General features: G+C 43.1%; 1 long non-coding RNA gene across 1 annotated transcript; it reads left to right on the top strand.

Moving 5' to 3' along the window:
* The first annotated feature begins 10,037 nt into the window (after positions 1–10,037).
* On the top strand, positions 10,038–11,046 carry LOC125548097. Its single transcript, XR_007300899.1, has 2 exons — positions 10,038–10,185; positions 10,771–11,046. It is a non-coding gene; the product is annotated as an uncharacterized LOC125548097 (long non-coding RNA).
* Positions 11,047–22,477: the final 11,431 nt, after the last annotated feature.

Raw genomic sequence — 22,477 nt, forward strand, 5'->3', positions numbered from 1 at the left:
CTTTCAAATGAGCACATACCTTGACATGATCTTGAAGGTGTTCAAGATGGATCAGTCAAAGAAGGAGTTCTTGCCTGAGTTGTAAGGTATGAAGTTAAGAGTTAAAGCTCGACCACGGCAGAAGAAAGAGAAAGGACGAATGTCGTCCCCTATGCTTTTGTCATAGGCTCTATACGGTATGCCATGCTAAGTACCGCACCTGATGTGTGCCTTGCCACATGTCTGGCAAGAGGGTACAAAAGTGATCCAGGAGTGGATCACTAGACAACGGTCAAAATTGTCCTTGGAGTAATAAGGACATGTTTCTCAATTATGGAGGTGATAAAGAGTTCGGCGTAAAGGGTTACATCGATGCAAGCTTTAACACCTATCTGAATGACTCTGAGTAGCAAACCGGATACGTATAGTGGAGCAACCATTTGGAATAGCTCCAAGTGGAGCGTGGAAGCAGCATTTATAATATGACCTTGAGATTTGCGAAGTACATACGGATCTGAATGTTGTAGACCCGTTGACTAAAACCTCTCTCACAAGCAAAACATGATCAAACCCAGAACTCGTTGAGTCTTAATCACATGATGATGTGAACTAGTTTAGTGACACTAGTAAACTCTTTGGATGTTGGTCACATGGCGATGTGACCTATGAATGTCAATCACATGGCGATGCAAACTAGATTATTGACTCTAGTGCAAGTGGGAGACTGTTGGAAATATGCCCTAGAGGCAATAATAAATTAGTTATTATTATTATTATATTTCCTTGTTCATGATAATCGTTTATTATCCATGCTATAATTGTATTGATAGGAAACTCAGATACATGTGTGGATACATAGACAACACCATGTCCCTAGTAAGCCTCTAGTTGACTAGCTCGTTGATCAATAGATGGTTACGGTTTCCTGACCATGGACATTGGATGTCATTGATAACGGGATCACATCATTGGGAGAATGATGTGATGGACAAGACCCAATCCTAAGCCTAGCACAAAGATCATGTAGTTCGTATGCTAAAGCTTTTCTAATGTCAAGTATCATTTCCTTAGACCATGAGATTGTGCAACTCCCGGATACCGTAGGAATACTTTGGGTGTGCCAAACGTCACAACGTAACTGGGTGGCTATAAAGGTACACTACAGGTATCTCCGAAAGAGTCTGTTGGGTTGGCACGAATCGAGACTGGGATTTGTCACTCCGTGTGACGGAGAGGTATCTCTGGGCCCACTCGGTAGGACATCATCATAATGTGCACAATGTGATCAAGGAGTTGATCACGGGATGATGTGTTACGGAACGAGTAAAGAGACTTGCCGGTAACGAGATTGAACAAGGTATCGGGATACCGACGATCGAATCTCGAGCAAGTACAATACCGCTAGACAAAGGGAATTGAATACGGGATTGATCGAATCCTCGACATCGTGGTTCATCCGATGAGATCATCGTGGAACATGTGGGAACCAACATGGGTATCCAGATCCCGCTGTTGGTTATTGACCGGAGAACGTCTCGGTCATGTCTGCATGGTTCCCGAACCCGTAGGGTCTACACACTTAAGGTTCGATGACGCTAGGGTTATAAAGGAAGTTTGTATGTGGTTACCGAATGTTGTTCGGAGTCCCGGATGAGATCCCGGACGTCACGAGGAGTTCCGGAATGGTCCGGAGGTAAAGATTTATATATGGGAAGTCCTGTTTTGGTCACCGGAAAAGTTTCGGATTTTATCGGTAACGTACCGGGACCACCGGGAGGGTCCCGGGTGTCCACCAAGTGGGGCCACCAGCCCCGGAGGGCTGCATGGGCCAAGTGTGGGAGGGGACCAGCCCCAGGTGGGCTGGTGCGCCCCCCCACCAAGGCCCAAGGCGCAAGGGAGAGTGGAAGAGGGCAAACCCTAGGCTCAGATGGGCCTAAGGCCCACCTAGTGGTGCGCCTCCCTCTCCCCCCTTGGCCGCCCCCCTAGATGGGATCTAGGGCTGGCCGCCACCCCTAGGGGTGGAAACCTAGATGGGAGCGCAGCCCCTCCCCTCCCCCTATATATACTTGAGGTTTTGGGCTGCCAGACATACGAGTTCCTCTCCTTCTTGGCGCAGCCCTACCACTCTCCATCCTCGTCTCTCGTAGTGCTTGGCGAAGCCCTGCTGGAGTACCACGCTCCTCCACCACCACCACGTCGTTGTGCTGCTGCTGGATGGAGTCTTCCTCAACCTCTCCCTCTCTCCTTGCTGGATCAAGGCATGGGAGACGTCGTCAGGCTGTACGTGTGTTGAATGCGGAGGTGCCGTCCGTTCGGCACTAGGATCTCTGGTGATTTGGATCACGACGAGTACGACTCGTTCAACCCCGTTCTCTTGAACGCTTCCGCACAGCGATCTACAAGGGTATGTAGATGCACTCTCGTTCCCCTCGTTGCTAGTTTCTCCATAGATAGATCTTGGTGACACATAGGAAAATTTTGAATTTCTGCTACGTTCCCCAACAGCGCCCCCCTGCCTCGTGGGGCCCCCGTGGCTCCTCCGACGTACTTCCTACACCCATATATATCGTTGTACCCTAAAACTGAAGGAAATATGCCCTAGAGGCAATAATAAAGTTATTATTTATTTCCTTATATCATGATAAATGTTTATTATTCATGCTAGAATTGTATTAACCGGAAACATAATACATGTGTGAATACATAGACAAACATAGTGTCACTAGTATGCCTCTATTTGACTAGCTCGTTGATCAAAGATGGTTATGTTTCCTAACCATAGACAAGAGTTGTCATTTGATTAACGGGATCACATCATTAGGAGAATGATGTGATTGACTTGACCCATTTCGTTAGCTTAGCACTTGATCGTTTAGTTTGTTGCTATTGCTTTCTTCATGACTTATACATGTTCCCATGACTATGAGATTATGCAACTCCCGTTTACCGGAGGAACACTTTGCGTGCTACCAAACGTCACAACGTAACTGGGTGATTATAAAGGTGCTCTACAGGTGTCTCTAAAGGTACTTGTTGGGTTGGCGTATTTCGAGATTAGGATTTGTCACTCCGATTGTCAGAGAGGTATCTCTGGGCCCTCTCGGTAATGCACATCACATAAGCCTTGCAAGCATTGCAACTAATAAGTTAGTTGCGGGATGATGTATTACGGAACGAGTAAAGAGACTTGCCGGTAACGAGATTGAACTAGGTATTGAGATACCGACGATCAAATCTCGGGCAAGTAACATACCGATGACAAAGGGAACAATGTATGTTGTTATGCGGTCTGACCGATAAAAGATCTTCGTAGAATATGTAGGAACCAATATGAGCATCCAGGTTCCGCTATTGGTTATTGACCAGAGACGTGTCTCGGTCATGTCTACATTGTTCTCGAACCCGTAGGGTCCGCACGCTTAACGTTACGATGACAGTTTCATTATGAGTTTATATATTTTGATGTACCGAAGGTTGTTCGGAGTCCCGGATGTGATCACGGACATAACAGGAGTCTCGAAATAGCCAAGACATAAAGATTGATATATTGGACGACTATATTCGGACACAGGAATGGTTTCGGGAGTTATCGGATATAAAACGGAGTACCGGGGGTTACCGGAACCCCCCGGGGGGTTAATGGGCCTCATGGGCCCAAAGTGGAGCAGAGGAGGGGCGGCCAGGGCAGGCTGCGCGCCCCCTCCCCCTCTAGTCCGAATTGGACAAGGAGGGAGGGGCGGCGCCCCCCCCCCTTTCCTTTCTCTCCTCTCTCCCTTCCTTCCCCCTCTCCTAGTTGGACAAGGAAAGGAGGGAGTCCTACTCCCGGTAGGAGTAGGACTCCTCCCCGGCGCGCCTCCTCTTGGCCGGCCGCCCCTCCCCCTTCCTCCTTTATATACGGGGGCAGGGGGGCACCTCTAGACACAACAATTGATCCTTGAGATCTATTAGCCGTGTGCGGTGCCCTCCTCCACCATAATCCTCGATAATATTGTAGCGGTGCTTAGGCGAAGCCCTACGATGGAAGAACATCAAGATCGTCACCACGCCGTCGTGTTGACGGAACTCTTCCCCGACATTCTGCTGGATCGGAGTCCGGGGATCGTCATCAAGCTGAACGTGTGCTAGAACTCGGAGGTGCCGTAGTTTCGGTGCTTGATCGGTCGGGCCGTGAAGACGTATGACTACATCAACCGCGTTGTGCTAATGCTTCCGCTTCCGGTCTACGAGGGTACGTAGACAACACTCTCCCCTCTCGTTGCTATGCATCACCATGATCTTGCGTGTGCGTAGGAAATTTTTGAAATTACTACGTTCCCCAACAAAAACTTCCAAAACGCACAATAGATCGGGAGTTCCGCCGCCAAAAGCCTCCGTAGCCACCGAAAACCAATCTAGACCCGTTCCGGCACCCTGCTGGAGGGGGCAATCCCTCTCCGGTGGCCATCTTCATCATCCCGGTGCTCTCCATGACGAGGAGGGAGTAGTTCTCCCTCGGGGCTGAGGGTATGTACCAGTAGCTATGTGTTTGATCTCTCTCTCTCTCTCTCGTGTTCTTGATTTGGCACGATCTTGATGTATCGCGAGCTTTGCTATTATAGTTGGATCTTATGTTTCTCCTCCCTCTTCTCTCTTGTAATGAATTGAGTTTCCCCTTTGAAGTAATATTATCGAATTGAGTCTTTAAAGATTTGAGAACACTTGATGTATGTCTTGCTGTGGATATCTGTGGTGACAATGGGATATCACGTGATTCACTTGATGTATGTTTTGGTGATCAACTTGCGGGTTCCGCCCATGAATCTATGCATGGGGGTTGGCACATATTTTCGTCGTGATTCTCCGATATAAACTTTGGGGCACTCTTTGAGGTCCTTTGTGTTGGTTGAATAGATGAATCTGAGATTGTGTGACGCATATCGTATAATCATACCCACGGATACTTGAGGTGACATTGGAGTATCTAGGTGACATTAGGGTTTTGGTTGATTTGTGTCTTAAGGTGTTATTCTAGTACGAACTCTAGGGCTATTTGTGACACTTATAGGAATAGCCCAACGGATTGATTGGAAAGAATAACTTTGAGGTGGTTTCGTACCCTACCAAAATCTCTTCGTCCGTTCTCCGCTATTAGTGACTTTGGAGTGACTCTTTGTTGCATGTTGAGGGATAGTTATGTGATCCAATTATGTTAGTATCGTTGAGGGAACTTACACTAGTGAAAGTATGAATCCTAGGCCTTGTTTTCTATCATTGCAATACCGTTTATGCTCACTTTTATCATTAGTTACCTTACTGTTTTTATATTTTCAGATTACAAAAACCTTTATCTACCATCCATATTGCACTTGTATCACCATCTCTTCGCCGAACTAGTGCACTATACAATTTACCATTGTATTGGGTGTGTTGGGGACACAAGAGACTCTTTGTTATTTGGTTGCAGGGTTGCTTGAGAGAGACCATCTTCATCCTACGCCTCCCACGGATTAATAAACCTTAGGTCATCCACTTGAGGGAAATTTGCTACTGTCCTACAAACCTCTGCACTTGAAGGCCCAACAACGTCTACAAGAAGAAGGTTGTGTAGTAGACATCACATCACCGTCGAGCATGCGACGCCGGCTCCTCAAGTCAGGCGCGCGGGCAGCTCGCATCGCGTCGTAGGCGGACATGGCTAGATCTAGCGAGTTTATCCGTGGTCATGTAGACCCACGCTCCTACTCAGAGGACGAGCTCGTTTGAAGTGTCATCCGCTCCTTGACCACGACGGAGACAGATGCCGCCGTCGCCGTTGCGAGAAAAAGCATTGGCATTGCATCTCGACCTCGCCAAGGAGCAGGCCAGGGTCGTCCGACGTCTAGTTATGCTCACCTCCTCCCTCATCCTCCAGCGACGACTATGCTCCGCCCACCGACGCTTACATCGAGGACAGCCGACACTGCTCGGGAGACACCATATGGAAGGGCCTGGCAAGGAAGTGGGAGCTCCGATGTCTACTCTCTATGCCTACTATCTATGCTTTAGTTGTATTTGTCATAGATCATATCTAGTTGATCTATAATTTGTGAACTTTATGCCGGCTTGTAAGATGAACTTGCTATGTCCTATGCTATCCGATGCTATGCTATGTGTTAAATTTAGTTATGTATGGTAATCTACGTTGCATGAGATTGTAGAAATTTTAAACGTTTAGATAAGAGGAGCATGGCTGCCGACGCGAACAAATGAGGGATAGGCGGATGATGTCCGTGTACGCATCTGCGGAAGTATACGAAGGTCAAATTTGCTGTCTAAGGCCCTGTTTGTTTGGGCTTTTGCTTTTGCTTTTACGGTTTTTCCACTTTGGCCAAAAAGCCATAAAAGCTCCTAAGTAGGTGCCTTTGAAGCTTTTTTTGGCTTTTGATGAATCAATATAATCTATTTGAGCTCCAAAAGCCATAAAAGTTCCAAAAAACACCTATTTAGAAGCTTTTATGGCTTTTTGGCCAAAGTGAAAAAGTTGCAAAAAGCAGAAGCAAAAGCCCAAACAAACAGGGCCTAATGCTCTTGTATATGCAACCAACAGTTGTCTATTTTAGTCTTTGTTTAACCGGAAATTGCTTTTGGAGGCTAAGCTTCATGGAGGCTTCCAAATGCTCAAATTCATGCAAATTCATATTTTTACATTTCAAAAAACTCTGAAAGAACATACAGAGATAGATGAAAGGCATAATGCACAAGTGTGTAAATTTTCAGGATGAAATACGTTGAAAGGAGGGTTGTGCAAAAAAAAAAGAATCTAACTTTTTAACACATAATACTATTCATCCTCCCAAACCATGAATTTATCTTTTTTGTACATGTCGCACTCCAACGTATTTAATCCTGAAATTTTACACACATATACCTCACATTCTTATTTTACTTGTACAAATATTTTCAGATTTGTTTGAAACCGAATTTTTCGAATTTTGAATTTTTAAAAGTTCGGCCTCCATGGAGGCTGAAATCCAAAATACTATACTCTTGACCGGAAATTGTTTTTGAGGCCGAGCTGTACGGCACAATGGATTGAGCAACACCTACCGTCTTTTTAGATGGTATATATAATGACGGCTTCCCAACTGCATGAGCAATAATAAGTGGGCCGGCTTCATTGGGCCGGAGCGCACGCGGCCCAATGACGGAATTCTGAATAAATCTTTTTTATTTTCTAGCGGATAGACGTATAAAAGTTTAGTACCACCTCGGATAAATAAACTACTTTCAAAGGTGAACGGATGAAAAAATTAGAGAAACGTACCTTATTTTATTAATAGGTATAGATATAGATATAGATATATAATGGCTTCCATAGACTTCTTCCATTCATAAATATAAGTCTTTTTAGAGATTTCATTAAAAACTACCTACAGATGGATATAGACATTTTTTAGAGTGTAAATTCACTCATTTTACTCTGTATGTAGTCCATAGTGAAATCTTTACAAAACTTATATTTAGGAACGATAATATAGTTTTGTCGCAAACCCATGGCTTAAACTCAGCAGCAGCAAAAGAAGGTTGTACCAGTAGCAAATAACTATTCGGGGATCGGAGTTGCCTGCAAGTGCGTTGATGACACGCAAGTGGACAGTGGGCCATCCCTGATGGCACCAGTAGAGTACCTTGCTGCCGGCTAGCCTAGCGGGTGGCAACATGGATCCGACTTGAAGGCGGATCGGTGGTTTCTCTCTCTTGCTTTTGCAGGTAATACTAGTCGCTCTCTCTTTTTCCTCACTTCCGTTGTCTGTTTTCTACTCGACCCGCCGGACCTGGGCCTGACCCTGCCCGCCCAATGCATGTGACTGCGATCGAGTGCTTTTCTGCTTTTCTCGGGCGCATAGGCTGGAGATTCTCATCCCGTGCATGTGATTGGGTGGGGGGCATGCATAATGAGATCTTGCATTGCACGGACGTGCTGTCTGTTGATTAGGTAGAGTTTGCGTTGAACTTGGGAAGTAACCAAGTTAGTTAGGCAGTAGTAAGTGTTCTGCATGAAAAGCACTAGTCGCCCAAACATAATAACATAATTTAATTAGCACCTGTCATTTGGCAGCTTGTCGTAGTTGTTTGAGTTAGGTAAGTGATAATTAATTGATAGTGTGAGTCTGTTGTGGCAGGGTAGTGCTGACAGCAGCTCCCTAAGTTGTTACTACTATATTACTTGCTACGTTTCTAAATATAAGTCTTTGTAGAGATTTCAGTATGAGACTACAAAGCAAAATAAGTAACAGTTTTGCTAAAGCCTATCTAGACATGCCATAAGTATTGCACATCTACACTACTAGGGAAAACCTTATACACAGAAGTTTATCAGCAGCGCGGTTTAAAAATGAGCGCTACTGCTAATTAGTAGTAGCGAGGGGTATAAAAATCGCGCTACTACTAAGTTGATAGTAGTAGCGAGGGGTATAAACCCGCGCTGCTACTAAATGGTCTCCAACAATGCCCCCGGGATAGGCCATAGTAGTAGCGAGGGGTATAAAACCGGCGCTACTACTAAGTAAGTAGTAGTAGCGCAGGTGAGACCCCACGCTACTACTAAGCGTGTCCACCCCGGCCCGATCCCCACCCCCACCCCACCAACCGTCCCTGTCCACCCACTCCCGTCTGTCTAAAAAAAAACCACAAAGCCCGATCCAGATCCCCAACCTTCTCTCTTCTCCCAACCCACTCGCCGCCGGCCTCCCTTCCATCTCCTCTCCTCCGTTCGTCCGCCCCCATGCCCCCCGCCGCGTGCACCATGCCGGCGGCCGCGCGCCCGCCGCTCCCTGTCTCGCGCCGCTGCCCGCCCCCGCCCCCCTCCGCCGCGCACGTGCCCGCCCGCCGCCCTGAGCGTGTCATACGACCGCCGGAGGTCTCTCCGCCCTCGATCGTATGTCTTCCTAAGTATGCCCGCGTGAGGGAGAGAGATGGAGATGGTGCTCCGACCGACGCCATGGAGGTCTCTCCCCCCTACCTTCCCTTCATGCGTGTGTGTGTGTGTGTTGGACACGATTTGGCCAGATCCCGGATGTTGTTCGATTCAATTTGAATTGCCATTTTCTGATTCAATTTGGCCGGATTCCTCACGCAACGCAGGTCACAAGAGACCGCCGACGCCTCCCTGCTGTGGGCCGACGCCACGCATGGATGTTGGAGCCGGCGAGGTACACGACGGCTCCACCAGCGCCTCCCACAGCAGTAACTCCTAGCCGAGGTATGCCCTCCTCTCCTCTCCTCTCCTTCCTCCCTCTTCACAGATCTCTATCTTGCCCAAGGCAATCGATCAAGTTTATTCATGTTCTGTACGTAGATGCTGCACTATTTAGATCTCTGGTTGGATGGTCACATTGGAGACCAAGACTGGAATGTCACAAGGATTCCACTCAAGAAAACTACTGCACTTTTATGCAGGGATTGACGTCCCAACAGACACTGATTAGGCTAATTGCTACCCGTTTTTGCATAACCAACAAGTTCGATGCTTCCTTCCAGCATGTAACCAACCTGACACCACAAAGTGTTCGAAAAGTGACAGAATGGATATCCGGAGACCGGATCATTTTGAATTAACACGCACAATGCTGACAGTCAACGTCTCAATCTGTTACAGCTGTTGTTCTTGGCCTGAGCAGCAACTCTATATTGGCTCAGGATGATTTGGTTGCTCCAGCAGCTACAAGTGAGCAAGCTGATGTAAATGTTACTGGCCTACGTCGTATAGAAGATGATTTAGTGATCTCAAATGATCACACTATCAAATGGTGAATGTGCACCGATAAAGCATGGAAGTTTTTCTTGTATTACTAGTGTCCGGCCAGAATTAGTAAGGTATGATCAAAGTGGCCGTATAATTAGATTTGGAAAAATACTAACTTGTTATTTCCTTTGCATGTTTTACTGTAAAAAGTCATGGCTCACCTATTAACCAGCGGCCGTAGAAGGACTAATCACCTAACTGAAACACTAATAATCAGAAGATAGATTGAACTTCGTTTAATGGATATACAACATATTGAATTATTTTCTATTTGGTCTAATTGATATAATCATGTCTAATAGAGTTCACAATCTTTACTTTGAAGATTTGTAGCTAGACGTTAGAACTGTTGACATGCAAATAATTAACTAACTGCATGTCGTACTTGAATTACAGGTTTTTTGGTTTCGTCACTCCTTTGTTATATGGAAGAAGACTTCATGGTTAGCATTATTTATTATAACACATTCGTATAAGATTTTCTTGCCACTGTAAGTAGGAAGTTAATTTTTTTGGTCTGTTTTGTTCTGCGGGGATTTTGGTCTGTTTTCTAATAGTATATATGATCATTCAGTCACAGTTCCAGTATTTTAGAACTAAAGCTCCCCCTAATTAAAATGCAGAAACGTGTTTTCTTTCATTATGTTTCAGTCACTGTCTTAGAAACACTAGAAAATATCTCTTGACAAACTTCTTCATGGAACTAATATTTTTATGCTAATGACAAATTGGATTTATAATCTTTAACCTCGAATCTTTATAGGATTTTGGTTACTACCATATCTGGTCTTGCAGGTCTACTAGAGTATCCACTTCTGAGGTTGATTTTCAAAATGTGTATATCTAATATTTCTTACTGCAGCTTTAAGCTTCACTGTCATCTAACTTTGTCTAGTTAATATACTTACTCGGCAACATGGAAAGTTTCCACATTTGTTCTAGCTGTCTCTATGGGTTAGCGACTTAGCATACATGTTGTAATAAGGTTTCACATTTGCTTCTCTGACAAGGTCTGTTTTTATTCATAGGTAGAAGATAGCGACAGAGTGCTGCCGGATAATGAGATGTTGAAGCGGCAGACTGAATCCATGACACCGAAGTGCAATTGCGGCAGATTATCTCTATCTTTTCTTTTCATTTTTCTTATTATTGAGTGAGAACAGAATGAGGAACTGTGTGATAGTACATACAACAACTGTAGTAAAAAGAAACTTATGTTTGCAATTGTTAATGACATAGATACTTGCATGTTCTTTGAAGTGGTCATTTGTGAGTTGCAATGCATAATGAGGTTTTTTGGCTGATTTATTTCCTTCGGTTTCTGGTTAACCATGAAATAGGAGCCCAGCAGTGCTCACTATTGTTGTGTTTACTGGGAACTGTATGCATAAAATGGAATTGGTGGATTTTATGTTTTTTTAATTATAAATTAGTTAGTAGTGGCGTGGGAAAATACTGCGCGCTACTAGTATTTAGGATACTAGTAGCGTTGGTAGTATGGAAACACTGCTACTATTTTGTTAGTAGTGGCGCGGGTACTAAATAGCAGTGTATTCTTTGATTAGTTCCGGCCATTAGTAGGTAGCAAAAGGCACGGGCCTTCTTTATTCTAGGTATATCCAACAATGTTGCTGGCCCAAGCCCATGGCAAATAACCCAGAATGGCATTGGTTTCCCGTGATGGACGCATCAATCCAATCAGCGATTGATCGATCGATGACCATGCGTAATAGTCGCATCTACACGTACATCCGTTCAGTTTCTCTTCCGTGCTGTTCAACGGTCTGTTGCCGCCGCCGCCGCCCACACGCAGGGCTTAATCAAGCGTTGCTATTAGCCGTCATCTCCACGCTAGGGCACAGGCACAAGCAATCTTTAGGAAGCACGGATCCCTCGATGCTTCGTTGAGCAAAGTTAACCAGCGATTTGGTCGCATGCCTGCCTACACACTGACCAGATGTTATGACGAGCACATGCATGGGACGGGGAGGGGATGGATTTGATTCTCTATATAAGGTATGTATTTTGGCGACCTTGATCACACGCAATTTGATTTTTTTTTATGTTTAACTATGTCTACACGTTAGTAACTATCAAGTAAATTTGAGTGTTGTCCCAGGCATTGATGGTTTTCCTTTCAAAACTGTACGAGTGCAAGCGAAATCAAGCCATTCAGTTATACATACAACGATTGGTCATGCATGTTCATATATCTTAAAAATAAATATGATAATGTTTTGTAACAAGATACTTTATGCCATATTTTGGAGAACATCATCTACGTGCTGCGTATGTGGAATTATTCAATACTATTAGCTATAGCTAGACATGCTTTATGCGTGCCCGCCCACGCAAAGTTAAATGTGAGTGAGTATGTGGATAAAGAACTCTTCGATAGTTCGTGAGACATAAAAAAAATTAGCTTTACCGTCGTTTCCCCCCCCCCCCCCCCCCCCCCCCATGTCTAAATCCTGGCTCCGCCCCTGCAAAGCACCGCAGTGTAATGTGTGTACTGTAGTTATAAGATCAGTTACTAAAATGTGATTCTAACCTGCTAAGAGTTTTAGCTACAACATCATATTGTAATGTAAAAAACACAACTCTACACACGTTGTACAATCAGCCTTAAACAATCTCCCTTGTCACTGAAATCGAAAACACACACATCAACTTGTTTGATCTTGGTTTTTCTTATTTAGTCTAATGGTTGCTCATTGTTCTTTCCCATCATAAGACACGCTTGTTGTTGATTTTCCTATATTGACATCTCATTTGAATTTATAAATTGATCGTTTTGTAAACCTTGGTCCTTGCTCATGATTTGATTTGACCTATTTCATAATTGACAATAAATATTTTAAAAGGGGTGATAAATTGGTGAAAGTAAAGTAATTTTATTTATTTAATACAAGACAATTATGTTGAGCGCCAGACCATTATTGCTAACCATTATATTGAGTATCTAAAACCCCTTGTTTTAAAGGTTTATTAAGAATACTATCAGCCAAGAAACATCTAATCATGAGATGCATATTAGCAAAAAGTGCTTATCATAGGAACAACGTGAGAAGTGTACACAAAGAAAGAAAAAATAGGTCCATGCTTTTGGAATTTGACAAAAATAGGTTGGTTTTCTAGTTCTTGTAAGTTCACAGGAGAGAACAAAAGTATATGTAAGAAAATGGATCATCGCATGACCCCACTCTATCTGGGAAGATCATTCTTACCCGTCTTCAGAAATGTTAGATTAACCTTCACTATTTAGGAGAAAACCTTCACTGCATAATCAATCAGTATGGATCTTGTTTATTATCATGTACTTTGCATAATCTGTCCAACTAAATGATGTATTTATGTGACCTCGAAAGAGTAGCAGGGTAGTTTTTGATAATGTTATTTCAAAAAAAATAAGAGACATACTTAGGTTTATAATATGAAAATTGACAAATAAAAATGGTGAGCCAGCAAAAGATATTGATTTTACTTTATAACCTGAACACCATAAAGGGAAACAACTGACAGAAGTTTCTAAACCACCTAAAAATGCTTGTTGTTGTATTGCTCGCATAAAAATACTTCATGTCTGCATTTAAATGTTTATCATATTAGAAGATCAGTGTAAAGGAATACTATAAAATAATAATGCACTATGCATCACCGCGACAGAAGGAGGATGTTTGCAACCCAATAACATATAAGTTATCTGCATGGTCATATATGTTAAAAGTGAAGTGTGCACAACTTTATAGTCAAATAAGGTCCATCTTCAAACCCACATGACCATGCGAAAATGCAGGGTAATAATCAATGTTTTGAATAGCGGGCTATGGCATTTAGCGGCGACCCTTAAAAACAGCTATAGCTGGGCTATAGCGGAGCTATAGCGGCAAATTGTACATGAAATCATTTAGCGGCAACACCCTCAAACAGCTATAGCGAGGCTATAGCCGGCTATTTAAAACTATGGTAATAATACATTTACCTGAAGCATTCAACATCAATGGGTATCATCACCTAGCTCTTTGTCCTCATTCATAGCGAAGTTGAACTCCTCAATGACCAGGCATATCATTAGTGTCTTCCATAAGTTTTGAATCTACCAAGATCTACACAAATTAAATCCGTAAATTTCTAGAAATTATAAGCTTGAGATTGATTTTCTGGCTAACAATACACTGATATTATGGCATCCTTTTTTTTGTCAAAGTAGCAGTTTCCCCACCAAAGTTACACCATGTCATGGGCAACCTAAATCCAAGGATTTACCTGAGCTATTAGATTGAACCTCTTTTTCATAATTGATAGTTCTGGTCATTTTTCAGTGTAAAGTAATACATATACACATTGAGTTGATAGTCCTCTAGCTCACCAGTCTCCTCAAATTGACTAGAGCTCACTGGTCTTGCGCAAAATTCAACTTTTTAAGAATTAAAATGACGAGTTATATAAGAATTCTTGTTGAGTAATATCACTATGAAATTCCTTGGAATCCATAAAGTTATAAGGGTGTACCTCGAAAGCAGAGCTTTAGAGCATCCTAGCCAACTCCATTGATTGAGCATAACTATAGAATAAGTCAGGTGCCTCTAGGCATCTTTGCTTCTAATTAGTGACATGTAAACATGAAGAAGTTGCAAGACAATAAAAGACATAACACGAGTCCTCTGAATCATGAAATGGGATGCCTTCCCTCTACTCTCCTCCAAGTAGCAAAAGATTAAACTACAATAGGAACATGAAACCTTGCATAGGATATCTTGTTGTATTGAAATCCAAATAAGAGTCCGGTATACTAGCATCATGCACCCACAATATCACAACGAAAAATTAGAACACAAATACACACAAATGGCCATCATCTTTAACCAAGTGAGGGCTTCCTAAGCAGAACAACGATACAGGTTACACCTTCATTTTGGTTGTATTAACAATAGCAAATTTAATAAAGTACTCATATAAGGCACTCAGAAGAATCTCAAGTAGACGTACTATGAGCAAGTCTAAAATAATGAACAATTGTAGAATACAAATGAATAAGGCATAATGCATTATTTATTTTTACAATTCAGTCTTATACATAGATAGAAACAAAAATGTTAGCAATAACTAAACGATAATTTATAATGTTCACAATAATTAGAACACCTCAATAATTAAAATATAGGAGGTAAATTAGAATTTGAAAGCGAGATCACAACCCAAAGTAGATGATGGTGGCAGAATACAAGATCTGAAACATCGTTAGCATGTCAGTTTTACCACATAATATTCTTATTTTACCTACCAATTAACCAATGCTGGTGACATGTTCATCTAATCCATAAAAACAATTAAGAATATCTATCACCTGATAAAAACTATATTATATATAGTTGCATGTTAGTGAGCAAATTATCAAAAAAATTGCAATGCAACATGTTAACATACGATTACAGATACAAACAAAGTTCGAACCTATAGAAGGCCAATGGGAGGTCCCTGTTGGTTCCACCAATAGAGTGCATGTGCCAGGCTGGGGAAGTCGTTCAAAAGAGAGGAGCAAGATAAGGGAAGGCACTTCATGGCATCCAACCCTATTCAACCTCGACTCACCTTCCCATTCTCGGGTTGTCATCCTCTCATCTGCCTCTCACCATCGATCGGCATAGAGCGGCAGGACGGGAAGGTGACATGGAGAGGTAGCAGCATGGAGGTGAAGGAGAAAGAGGGTGATGGAGGAAGAGAGGACTGATCCATCGCCTACCTATGCGCGGATCGAGCGAGAGAAGGGGAAGGGTGTCGCTGCTTGAGGTTCCTTCAGCGGCGGCGCTATCGGGCGGCTATTTCGCCCAGGCCGCTTGGACGGGAGATCTCGGGGAGGGGATGAGGCTGTGTGAGTGGGTGAGAATGGGTTACAAAACGAGAGGGTGGCGGCCGAGCGAGGTTGAGAAAATTGTCTGTGTATAGTACATGGCCCAATTAACCACATGCTTTGATTTTTGCTCCAGAATAGCAGCCCTTTTAGGACAAGTGGCCCAGTGCGCGACCAGAAGTTGAGCGGATGGCCAAGAATATCCAAAGTACGACATCCGACAGCCAAAAATGCCCAAATCGTGAGTGGGCTGAGAAATTTTACAGTCTTAAATTTCTCTCCCCAATAGGTGCCAAATGTGATATAGGGTTAACGTGAAATTACCTTTTTTTTATTAGATCCTGGGAGCACGCTTTCTGTTGTAATACTACCTACCATTGCAACATTGTGGAATATTTCTACAATCCATAATACATAATATGTTAAGTTATATGGAGGGGGAAATGCTTGAGCACGCAACAATAAATTCAGCTAAATATAGCACATGTGCATTTTAATTTATGAATGTGCAATCCCACTAATTAATTAAATAAACATTTTCGAGAGACAAAATGCAGTAATTTTGTGGCCCAAAAGAAAATTAAATCATCTGGTCTTCTCAAATACTTGTACAGCTGACTTAAACTTAGTATCATCATGTATAGTTTAAAATAATTATTTGGAAGTACATTATTCGTATCAATTATAGGAAAAACGACAGACCTGTAATTTTTTGCAGCCACGCTCGATCGGGAAAATCCGTATCGGTGTGTACTCTTTGTTAAGTTATATATGTGCATGCGTGTCCGTGTAGACATGCATTCCTTTGATGATGATAAAAATGAAACTAATTAATTTAAATTCACTAAATTTAGCAAAATTTATATTATATGAAATGCAATCTCATTGATTAACAAGACACGTTTTTAGAGAGAGAAAAATGGTACTACTAGTATCTAATACTCCCTCTGATTCAAAATAAGAGTCAAAGTTTTGCATTGAGGTTTGAATCTTAATGTAAAACTGTGACGCTTATTTTAGATGGGAGGGGGTATATTCGATCAGTCAAAGAAAAAGGCAAACGTGTGAGTTGCCAGGAGAACAAAATCTAGCCTCATGGCATCCGAGAAGCTTCTTGCAGATACTTGGTCGTTTAGGTCGCTTGCCACGTTGCATCGTTCACTTAATTTGTGTGCTATTTTAGAGTGTCGTGCAAAGGGTGTGTGTTTTCTTCAAGTCACGTGCTGCCTGCGTGTTTTTTCTTAACATAGACAACCGAAGTCACTATATATGAGCATATAATCATCTCTATGAACGCACACACATCGTATTCCTATAAGTACCTCCAAGAGACTGAGCTGGCGTAGCATCTTGAGATTGACGAAATCATCATAGGCTGTGTGATGGAAATGTCACCTCCCACTGAATGAACATCACCGAAAAGTCTGAAATAAATACAAACACGGGCACCAATATCAAGTTTAGGACTTGAACCCTGTTAGGCTGGCCACAGTGGGAGTAACATCACTTGCAACATCACACTTTTCAAGATAATTTTGCTTATGTGGCACATATTTAATGATGAGAGAGGTGATGGTGGTAACTTAGCTAGTTACTGTAACATCACACATACCAAGACAATATGAGTCTATAGGCTAATAAATGAACCATAACATGACAACACACATATGTTACTACCCATTGTGGAGGTAGTAACATAGCCTAGTAAAATGTGATGTTACTAGTCTAAATTACTCCCCATTGTGACTAGTCTTAGGCTGGGGATACCATTATCCTCCTAACCATCCAACCACATACTGGTCCACTACTCCTATGTGTTCGCTCCCACTAACATCTCCTTTTGTATTTGTACACCTTGAAGTTTATTAATACCCGATTGACCATGCATTTCATCTGGAGCAAATTTGATCAGTCAAGTGCTTGCTACTTTATGCATGAAATGATTGATGATCACATTAGCTACGAGAAATTTTAATACATTAAAAAATGAGCAGCATAGACCCAATTCACAAATGATACAGGGCCTTTGGTCCCGGTTCATAAGGGCCTTTAGTCCCAGTTCTGGAATCGGGACTAAAGGGTTGTTACTAAAGCCTCCTCCTTTAGTCCTGGTTCTTATACGAACCGGGACTAAAGGCCCTCCACGTGGCCGCTGCCTGGAGGTCCACCTTGAGTCCCGCTTGGTAACACCAACCGGTACTAAAGGAAATTTTATGATTTTTTTGAATTTTTTTAGTTTTAAATTTCTGAAATATTTTAACCTCTAATCTCTAATCACCCATCATCACTGCTCAATTTAACCTCTAATCTCTAATCACCCCTCATCATTCCAAATCATCTAACTTCCCGGATGGTCACCCATCCTCTCACTACTCCAGCCTGAGCACGCTTAACTTCCGGGTTCTATTCTTCCTCGTTTCCAAGTCTGCACTTGTTGTTTTCCTGACAATAGTAAGATGTCAATCCTATTAACCCTCAGGAATTTAGCTTGAGCATGAAGTCACACATTTCACCGTTTGAGTTTGAAACTATTGTTCTAAAAAACAATAATTATTTAGTAACACTAATATTTCTTGAATAAGTAGTTTGACCACAGTTTGACCATAGTTTGACCAATGTTTGACCAGATTTGACCAATGTTTGACCAGATTTGACCAATGTTTGACCAGATTTGACCAAAATTCAAAAAAACTGAAATAATTATTTAGTAACACTAATATTTCTATTGGTTATCTATTGGTTATGGAATGGGCTAAAAATAGCGTTCACACTACGCATGCATATAGAAATAGTATATCGGAGTACTAATTAGCTACTAGAAAGAATTACTACGAGTGATCCCAAACTAACTTATTTGTATCAACATCCAAGCATGCCACATTTATCATATAATTATAGATGAGATAAGACCCGCCTCAACATGCAACTATGCATGAAAAATATTTTTTATTCAATTATTTTACTTTTTTTGTGAAACTATTTAATTATTCTACTTATATTCAAGAAATACTTGACAGCTAAACATAATCAAATATAATAAGTCAAATGTATTTTTAATTTTGTTTCACTTGATATTAATCTAAAATTTTATATTCCACATAATTAAATCTCATTGAAATATATTGCAACTGATCCCGCAACAATATATTTACCACATCTATATGATTGCTTGTCTAACACATTCCTGTAAAAGCGAAATGCACTGTTCATGGAGAAACCAAGCAATCTTTTTTTAGGGGGGGGAGGGGGGGGGCACGCAGTTATTTACGCAATCATTCTGAATCGGAAAAGAATCTCTACAAGATACACCATGCTCTGAGGAAGGAAAGGAAACGAGTAGTAGTACATAGTACGTGGCGAAACTAAAACTAGGAATAATATGCATACGTACGGTGTAGATGGTGGGGCCAACGGGTTAGGCTGAAACCTGGAAACTAAAACTAGGAATAATATGCATACGTACGGTGTAGATGGTGGGGCCAACGGGTTAGGCTGAAACCTGGAAACTAAAACTAGGAATAATATGCATACGTACGGTGTAGATGGTGGGGCCAACGGGTTAGGCTGAAACCTGGAAACTAAAACTAGGAATAATATGCATACGTACGGTGTAGATGGTGGGGCCAACGGGTTAGGCTGAAACCTGGAAACTAAAACTAGGAATAATATGCATACGTACGGTGTAGATGGTGGGGCCAACGGGTTAGGCTGAAACCTGGAAACTAAAACTAGGAATAATATGCATACGTACGGTGTAGATGGTGGGGCCAACGGGTTAGGCTGAAACCTGGCTCATGGCACTGGCAGTCCGGCACTGTTGCGCAAAGGGTAGTAGTGCCGCCCACCGCGCCGACAGCACCCGTTGCGGAATGCAGGTCCGGCTCAGCTGAGAGCATCTACAGCTTTCTTACTCCTTCGGTTCTTAAATATTTGTTTTTTTAAAGATTTTAACAAATGATTACATACGAAGCAAAATGAATAAATTTAAATATATATATATACATCCGTATGTGATAGTCCATTTTAAATCTCCAAAAAGACAAATATTTAGAAACAGAGGGAGTAGATTACAACAAGGCACTACACACCGAATAAAATAAGTAAATCTACGCTTTAAAATATGTCTATATATGCATGTAGTTTGTATAGAAATATCTAAAAAAACTTATATTTAGAAACGAGGGAGTAGCTATTTCCGCCCCTATAAGTCCGGGGAAAAGGACGGTAACCCCTCAAATACTCGCACTCACAACTGTATTCCTTAAATTCGACCTCTCAAATTCATGCTATCCATGCGATGTGAACAAAACTACGTTGATCTCATCACACGAAACATATCAACAAAAGAGGCCTACATTCACAATGCATAGAGACATAGCATCACAGTTCATCAAACCAAAAGATGCAATTCATCATAGCTAAACGAACACAGATTTAAACTAAAACGGAGATGACATGGCATCGGAAATCACCATTTCCTTGCTAGCCCTTTCCTCTTGCGGTCCCGGTGCGACTGTACCCATCCGTGTAGGCATTGGCGGCGGAGGGCGGTGCCGACGGAGTCATCGGAGGAGGAGATGATGCCGGTCAGCGGATGGACCAGACATTGTTGCTCCTTCGCCAGCCAAGCGGCCTTAGCTTTAGTCGTCTCATCCGCCACAGTCTTGCGCTCCAACTGCTCGATGGTGAGCCGGTGCACCATGACATTCTTGCAGTGGAGACACCATGCGTCGGTCTCCGTCGTGGTGAGCGACCGGTGGAGGACCTACGCAATGAGTTGGTCATCCAGATCTATTGGCGCCTTCACGCGAGACTAGCAGGAGCACATCGCTTCTGGCACCGCCACCCTTTCCCTCTAGGCAGCGGGCCGCGCGCGTCTCAGATTTGGTCGTCCGCATCCGCGGCGCCGCCAAAGTGGGCACGAGGACCAAGCGGTGGCCGGGGATGCAAGCAGGATCACGTAGAGGAGGGTTGGAGAGGGAGGGGCAAGGAGCGCCCGGAGTTGCGTGGATGCGACGGGACGGCGTAGTTGTCAGCACTTCATCGTCGGGCTACATGGGACGACGTCAAGCCAAAGATTCCACTTAGGCCCATGTTCAGCCGTGACCGGCGCAACGCAATGCGGACAGCGAGCTCCTCCTTGTTGTCTGAATCCACCTCGCGCAGGAGCGACTTCCAGTGGGCGGGGTCATCGCCACTGGATCCGCAGCCATACGTTGTGGTGCCGGAGCTCAACATGAATCGGAAGAGGAGACGACGTGGAGAGGAGGAGACAGAGAGTGGAGTGGACTGTGCTTTGACTATGGTCTAGGGTTCATTCGAAGTGGGGATATTTGTGTGGTCTGAGTGAGCTGGTCCGACGTGGCAGAAGCAGCAGAGCATGTATGGGCCTCCCCATACCCAACCTAGATTTGGGCAGGATTTAAGAGGTGCCGATTAGTCTGGACGTCTGCAATTGGTTTGGGGACACCGGCGTGGTCACGGTTTCGTGGCGTGCATTGACTGGCCGTCCGACCAATAAGTTTGGGGAGCCCGGTTGTAGGTATTCTAAGGGCACCTCCAACGCGGTCCCAAAAGAGACATAATATTTGTTCATGGACACGTCCGTGGACACCCATGTGGACAGCCATCCAATGCTTGTCCCAAGCCTCCAACCACAATACAAACATAATTTAAACCACACGAACGCGTATCATACAAACACGACATAAATTCACACAAACAGACAAAAATTTGATATAATTTACATAAACCAGACGATATTTCGTCCATCCAACTAAATCTTAAAGAACTAAACTAATTTGTAGCGGACGATGACCTCGTATGCCTTGCTGGGCTGGCCGGCGACACCTCAGTCGCCGTATGTGCCATGGAGTGGTCCTTCAAGTGACAGAAGGGTGTGGTAGCCTTGCCCGACCGCCGATTGGCGATCGCGGAGGAGCCGCTCGGCTTCCTCCTGCGCCATGCACAGGGCTGCATCAGCCAACGCCGATCCTGACCTAGGAGCCTTGCACTTTCCCTTACCGGTGGTGCTCTATGACAAAGATTCAAGCAACTTATTTTTCTTGCACAAGTTTCTAGCATCCCAGACCTTTTAGATAACTTTTTCTATGTAAACTATGACACGAAAATATGCATGGATCGCGGGACTTATACTTACAACCTTATACTTGTGTGTGGGACCTCGTCTTGATTTACAACATAGTTATGATAGACACCTATTACGTTGTACTCACAACGCGATGAAATGGTGGATATGTTCAAAGTACTTCAAGACTGGTTCATGACCTGCATCGAGAGTTAGTTGTCCAACCACTGGCCCTTACTATTGCATAGGGTTTCCGGTTGTTAAGTACTTCTCCAGACAAAAACATTGGGCATTTTATAACTACACATCATATATCCCCAAAGATTGCTTTCCGCTACCGTATTAATCATTTTTGTTACTAGTTTTCAGAATAGCGTTCCATGCATCCTCGCGATCAATCTCTGGGATCCTTGGTACCCACGGGGCCTTAGAACAAGAAAAAGACGAAAGACAACTCCATTAGGAATCAAACATGCAAACAACATCAATTTAGCAAAGTCATCCAAACAATCGTGTGCACAAATACATATGGTTGCAAGGTCATGCCTCAACCCATTGTCTTACGAAACTACTCTCACATCGCGATCGGATCACTAGGAGAAAATATTGTAGATGACATAAAGATGAATGATTGATTGATAAATAGTCTTACAATGTTTGCTGATTCTGATGCAACCATTTCAAGTATGGCTAAGTTGGGGGAGAATAGCTAAGATGGTGATGGCGATGGTGGCATGGAGATGAGATGCGAAATGGCAGCAGCTAGGGTTTGTCAATGCCTTCTCTGGGTATAGCT

The sequence above is a fragment of the Triticum urartu genome, chromosome 3, assembly GCF_003073215.2.
Source record: "Triticum urartu cultivar G1812 chromosome 3, Tu2.1, whole genome shotgun sequence".
NCBI classification, from domain to species: Eukaryota; Viridiplantae; Streptophyta; class Magnoliopsida; order Poales; family Poaceae; genus Triticum; species Triticum urartu.